Consider the following 6,618-nt stretch of genomic DNA (forward strand, 5'->3'; position numbering starts at 1 on the left):
AACTTTAGTACAAATAATGTAATTATCATGGGATTATTGGTTCTATCATTTCTTCCTCCATTATGATATCTACTCAGAAGTGATTTTTCATTTTTTTCTTAATTTTGGCATCCTGCTAATTGTTGTTTCAAACGTGAATTCTAAAATGAACTCAGTTTACAGAGAAGCTTTCAAAGCTCAGGCTTTTTAAACTGTTTACCTGGGGAGGAGAAACTGACAATAATTTTTAGGGTTCTTTTTTTTCCAGTTTTTCAAATCCAGGTCCCTGAAGAAATTTTCCTCAGTCTTTCATTGATTAAAAATGTACTATTTGGCTGAGAAAAAATAGAGAAAACAGTCTGAAAAGAGAAAGCTTCTTTATCTATGAACAAATAAAAATAAAGGATCATAATAGAAACTGGACTGTAACTTTAATTATAGAATTCCCTAAGAATTAGATGCAGTAAGGTTTCTTCTTTTGAATGCCTAAGCCAGCTCCACAGAAGGCAGTAAAAGCTTCATATGCATAAGCAAGGGAAGAATTTAGCTATAAATGTGTCACATTATCATTATAAATAATAAATAAATGTTATAACTGTTCAACTTGGATCTAGTAATAAATCAGCTCTTTAATATACCTCTAGACAGTAGCTGTTAAATGAATAGCAACAATAAGAACAGTGAAATGACTTATATACATTTTTACTACAGGCTTGTGTCTCTGTACAACAAGGTTCATACAGAGAAATGTGCAGGTACCTAGGGAACTATATTTAAACCAAACCATTATCTCTCTGTAGAAAAAAAAGTGTATTACAGTAATTAAAGGAAAAAAAAGTATTAAGTAAAATCTTTTCTGCTCTGCTATGCATGCAGAACCATGAATGATATATGCCATAGATTAAGCACCTATATGACTGTGTTTTCATGTGAGTGCACACATACACACTGTCCCTCTCAGGCAGAGTAAGGAAGAATTCAGAGCTATTTATTGAGACCAGCATTCCATTTTAATCTCTGCAAATAAGAATAAATGTGCTTCAAAGGCTTCCCTTTTCCTGTGTACAGTTTGTCCCTAGTGCATGACAGCAAATAAGCAAGGCTACCTTTGTTTCACGTGCATCTGCTGCTGCTATAGCACAAAAAATCTCTTTTGTTGAGCTAGGGAGCAGGAAGTGTGCCCAGAGGAGTAAAAAACTAAAACCTTGAGCTCCTACTTTTTACAACCTCTCCAGTAAATTAGCCAAAATGTACAAGAGAGTAGTACAGAGTAGTCAAAATACAAATAAATCAAATGCCTCATCACCTTTCTGTGAATTCGCTTATAGATGGACCTGCAGAAAATGTTCTTGTGATATAACCCTTCTTCATCCTCATTTTATGTTCAGGAGAGAGGGGAATTAGCTCTCCCCTTGTTATCTGCCCCCAGTAACAATAAACCCTTCTTGGATTCAAGCTCTCTCATTCTATACCCTTTGTTACCCTTCTGAGGTATACTGAATTGTACTGGGAAAAAAAAGGGGGTATCTACTTACAGAGCAGTAGCGGGCAGTTAATGTTACTCCCTGGACCAGAGACAGGGAGTCACATCCATTAACAAATATGTAAAGAGCACAACGGCCTGCTTGAAGAGTAGAGCTGTACAGCTAGCCAGGGACTTCTCCAGCCTGTGAAGGGCAGCTCTTCTGATTTCTGTTCTGCCGTCAGTGTTGTGTGGAAACAGGCTGCTGCCTTCACAGCCTAGTGAAACCCCTCTGTATCATTTTACCATATAAGGAGACAAAAGCATCAGAGACACTCATTCTTTTAGGCTCTGTGCAGCTGGCATTCAACACTTTCTCTCTTCCAAGGGTGTAGATTTTTTCCCCTTCTAAACAGTCTTCGTTGGACCCTATCCTAGACTATGACTCTTTACCCCCCGCACACACACACTTTTGTTTTTCTAACCCCCGTTGCTTATTAATAATGTAGCTTTGTTAAATGTGAGTGATCTCAGTTTACAGAAGGAAAGCTTACAGCAATTCAGGCACAAACACTTCTAAATCTCTTCACCTGGCTGAGAAAATAAAGAACTTGGCTAGATTTTGTATGAGAATCTGTCCACACTGGCTATTTTGCCAACAATAAATCATTCCATTGTCTGGAGAAGAGTAAAACAAGCTGTCTCTTTGTAGTGACTTGATGTATATATAAAGTGGATGGTTTTATGATGAGCAAGTGTGTGGGTGCATCTGGGTGTGTATTCTGGATGTGTGTATCCTTGCATTTCCTCCCTCTAGTGTGCAAAAAGCAGGTAAAGCTAGAGAAACACGAAGTCCCTGATGTCTTTAGAAGGTAAAGGAACTGTCTCAATGCAAACTCAAGACCAAGGAACAAAACCCTCCCTACTGGCACACATTAAATTAAGGGGGAACCATTCATTCCTATCTAACCAGGAACTAATTTCTCTGTTGTAAAGTCTTGTTTCATATTTCATCCATTCTTGCAGAAACACATTCTGTTAATAAAAATAGCAGGGGTCCTCAGAAACCTCATGAGAAGAGAGGAATGTGGCTTCAAGTATATTGGATGTGTTTGCTCTCCACTAGTTGGGGTAGTCCAAGCTGCTAATATTTCATTAATGACAGACACACGTCAAGAAGCGTAAGTTGACGATTTTCTTTCAACTTAAAGAAAATCTGCCAGGATGAACATAAAATCCGCAAACCTGCTGCTGATAGATATTCTCGGTAGCTCTACAGGCTTTGCATATGCATAGCATATATAATGGTGAAAAGCAATTCAGCATGCTCTCCTTGAAGAGCCTTGGCATGTGTGCATGCATGTATATGTCTTCAGAGCGACTCAAATGTGAAACCCTCCTTTCATAACTATTACTGTAGGCCCATCCCTGTCCTGATCTTGCCCAGCACTCAGCACAGGAACTAGAATAAAATGTATTAGTATACATCTTCCTTAAGCAAAACCTACCTAGATCCTGATCTTGTGGTGCTGATGCAGGCACAACCCCATTATATAAAATGAAAGGACTGGGCTTTTCATAGCTCTTTAATTGGGAATAACCCACTGTCCAAATGGCATTAATTTTGATTCATAGGAAGGCTGAAATGGTTATTAGTTCTCAAACTTTGGGTTTCCTTACCACCCTGAAAACACAGTAGTCTACTGGATAGAGTACTGCTCTAAGACCCTGATGATCAGGGCTCTACTCTCAGTTCTGCCACTGACCTTCTGGGGGACCTTGAACTAGTTACTTTACCTTCTCTGCTTCTGTAAAAATGGGGTTAATGATACTGACCTCTTCTGTAAAGTGCTTTGAGATCAACAAATGAAAAGCACCTATGAATTTTATCTTAACAGAAACATCTTACCATAACTCACCACAAATCTCCCTCCCTGTTGAACAATCTTCCTCAGTTTCCATTTTCAAATACCTCAGTAAAAGGATGGACTTAAAAGTGGCCAGATTTGGGTTATTTGAGTCTCATTATTTCCATTCTCTCTAAAATAAATGGCATAATCTTAGCATTTTAATGGTTCTCTCATTCTCTTTCTCTATCCTACCCATGCCCTATTTTCATTTTGTTAGTTCTTCTAATCTATTCATGGCAAAAGCAGTGACAGCAATCTTTTGGGTGAGTTTCTGACCTGCTGGCCTGTAATATAATGTTGTTTAAAACGTTAAATTACAGCATATACTGGCTGTCGTTGAACTATTTGATTAAGTATTTGGGGTCATGTGCTGTCCTTAGGAAGAAAAGGACATGTAACGAGATGTAAGGACCAAGAGTGTAATGAGTTCCCTGCAGGTTTTGAGAGAAGAACCTCTATCAATTTATACCCCATGATTTGTGGACTTTTTGTTTAGACATGTGATTGAGGGATGCAAACGATCACTGGTTACCTCATCTTTTTTTGATGTAAGTCAGTGAAGAGGCAAAAACACGTCTTTCTCCTCTACCACTACCAAAACCACTGGAAAAACCCCAAACATTCCTCTTCAAAGGACAATTTCTTATTATTTTCCTTCCACAAAACTAGTTTCTTAGCTATATTTTTGTATCATTCTTTCTTATTTATTGTTATTATTCAGACCTCGCTATAATGTAAATTACAAAACCATAAAATAATACCCTTGGTAGTTAGGACATTGCAGGCCACTTCAAGAATATTTTTGGAGCCATTTTGCAACTTAAATTGTATATTTATGTAGCTTTCAGTTTACAAAATGCTTTACATCTTATAAATTTGTGTCCACTACTGTTCTCACTGAAGTCCTTGCAGGCTTCAATGGCAATGCAGTTTTGCTATTGGTCTTCAATGAAAGAAAGATCAGGTTTATTATTTCCATTGATTTTTCCTGTATAGCACTAATAATAAAGTAAGTTTAAGTAAGAAAAAAAATCTAGTGTAGGATTTCTTAATGACCTAAACCAGGGGCAGGCAATTATTTTGAGCGGAGGGCAGCTTATCCAGTTTTGGCAGGCTGTGGAGGGCTGCATGGGTAGCCCTGCTCCTTGACAGGTGCCCTGCCCCCTGGTCACCATCTTGGGACCAATGTCCCAGGGCCAGTACCGGTGAGGTCCAAAGCAGGGCACAGGCTGGCAGAGGTCCATGGAGCTGGGCTGGGCTGCACCAGCAGGGAGTGGGGAGCTGGCTTGGCTCCATAGAGCCCTTGCCAGCAGAGCCCCTGCGCTCCTGCCACCCTGCTCTGGGCTCTGCCAGCACTGGCCCCAGGACACCACCCAGTAGCCCCCAGCCCCGTGGTACAGGCGGGGGGCAGTGCACAGCCCTGACTCCCTGCTCACCAGCAGGGAAGAAGCTGGTGCTGAGCATGGGGAAAAGTGGCCCTTCACCTGCCCCATGGCCAGTGCCCTGTGTTGGAGGCTCTCGCAGCCCACACAGGGTTGTCCAGAGTGGGCACAGGCAGCCCCACATGGGCTGCAAGCAGCTGCAGTGTGGAGCACCAAGCATGGGTGGGGAGGGGCCGCTTCCCCCTCCTGCATCCTTTCTTGCCCGGAATCCCCCCCACCTACCTGAGCTTCCTGCGCCAGGGCAGCCATGTCCTCCCCAGCCCAGAAACCCAGGGCTGGGGGATGAGGCCGGATGGGCCCTGCTGTTATTGGAGCCCGCTGGGCTTCCCCTGGGTCCTACTGCCCTTGGTTCCTGTCATTTTTCACAGGAACAAAGGGCAGAGAAATATTAATTTTCCAAATTTTTTTAGGGGCCCCGTGGGCCAGATAGAATGGCCTCATGGGCCAGATCCAGCCTGTGGGCCATATTTTGCCCACCCCTGACCTAACACTGTGTAATTATAAGCAGAACCGGCTTAAAATTAAATGGCAGTGCCAAATCCTGATAGATCATAGAATCATAGAAAAGTAGGGCTGGCAGGCATCTCTAGAGGTCATCTCGTGTTAGATGAACACTTTCAAATCCTTTGGTTCAGAGGGTTTTCTTGAGCTCACACTGACCATGTCCCCATGAGCAGGTACATGCATTTCCTCCAGGACAACTAGCCGTGGCACATATTTGTGCCACGACTAGTTGTCCCTGGACACACCCCTGCATGTGCACTCTGGTACACAGCAAATTGCCCTGGGTGGGGTAGGGGAGGTTGGAGCCAGCACCTGGGCTAGCCCCAGCAGCCTTACTTAGGGTCTTGGGGGCCTCCAAGGGCTGCAGCAGCAACGATCCAGGTGCATGAAGCCTGACCAGCAGTCAGAGTGTGGCTCTGGCTGCCCAGGCTCCGGTTTTGGGCAGTGTACACTGCAGCCACATGTGCCACCCTGGTTTTTTTTAGTGGGTTTTTTTTTTTTTACACACAGAGATCTCCTGATGCCAAAAAACCCCCACCATGCTGCAAATTAGTAGCACAGCAAACACATGCATGTGCGGCACATGCAGTTTGTGGTGCCACAGACAGGGTTGCGGTGCCGCAAACCACACATGCATGCTCATGGCACACATCCACTGAGGTGACCGAATAATGAACCAGTGCTTAATGGAGTAATACAACTGTATATTCACCAAATTCTATGCTATTAATTTAGATATTTTATGTTTCTCTTCTGGATGGATGCTTCAGCATCTCAAGAAGGCCTTAGATACAGCATATGAACACACTGAGCTTATGTTGGCTTCTGACATGTACCACAAGTCTTTCCAAACGCATTTTCATAGATTATAGACTCGGAAGGGACCACAATGGATCATTGTGTCCGACCCCCTGCACCTGGTAGGCAAGAGGACCGAGGTCAGATGACCCCAGCCAGGTGACTATCCAGCCTCTTCTTGAAGACCTCTAAGCTAGGTGATAGCACCACCTCTCTTGGAAGCCCATTCCAGATCCTGGCCACCCTTACCGTGAAAAATTTCTTCCTAATATCTAACCTAAATCCACTCTCAACTAGTTTACACCCGTTATTCCTAGTCATCCCCTGGGGCACCTTAGTAAACAGCGCTTCCCCTATTCCCCGTTGGCCTCCCCTAATAAATTTATAGGCAGCCACAAGATCTCCTCTCAGCCGTCTCTTGTGAAGGCTAAAGAGATTCAGCTCTCTCAACCTCCCCCCATAGGATCTATCACAAAGGCCACTAATCATGTGAGTGGCCCTCCTCTGGACCCTCTCCAGATTC

General features: G+C 43.1%; 1 protein-coding gene across 5 annotated transcripts in view; it reads right to left on the bottom strand.

Moving 5' to 3' along the window:
* The window catches only part of FHL2 (four and a half LIM domains 2), a 73,547-nt gene that overhangs the window by 43,078 nt on the left and 23,851 nt on the right, over positions 1-6,618 (bottom strand). The window contains exon 1 of one of the 5 annotated variants that reach the window (XM_025210512.1): positions 1,515-1,679. The exons of 3 other annotated variants lie outside the window; for them this stretch is intronic. The gene's annotated coding sequence lies outside the window, so the exon portion shown is untranslated. Of the gene's footprint in view, positions 1-1,514; positions 1,680-6,618 lie in introns of those variants that run through there. One more of the 5 variants, XM_006029062.2, reaches the window with a different exon arrangement.

This window comes from Alligator sinensis, unplaced genomic scaffold, assembly GCF_000455745.1.
Source record: "Alligator sinensis unplaced genomic scaffold, ASM45574v1 scaffold335_1, whole genome shotgun sequence".
In the NCBI taxonomy this organism is placed as follows: Eukaryota; Metazoa; Chordata; order Crocodylia; family Alligatoridae; genus Alligator; species Alligator sinensis.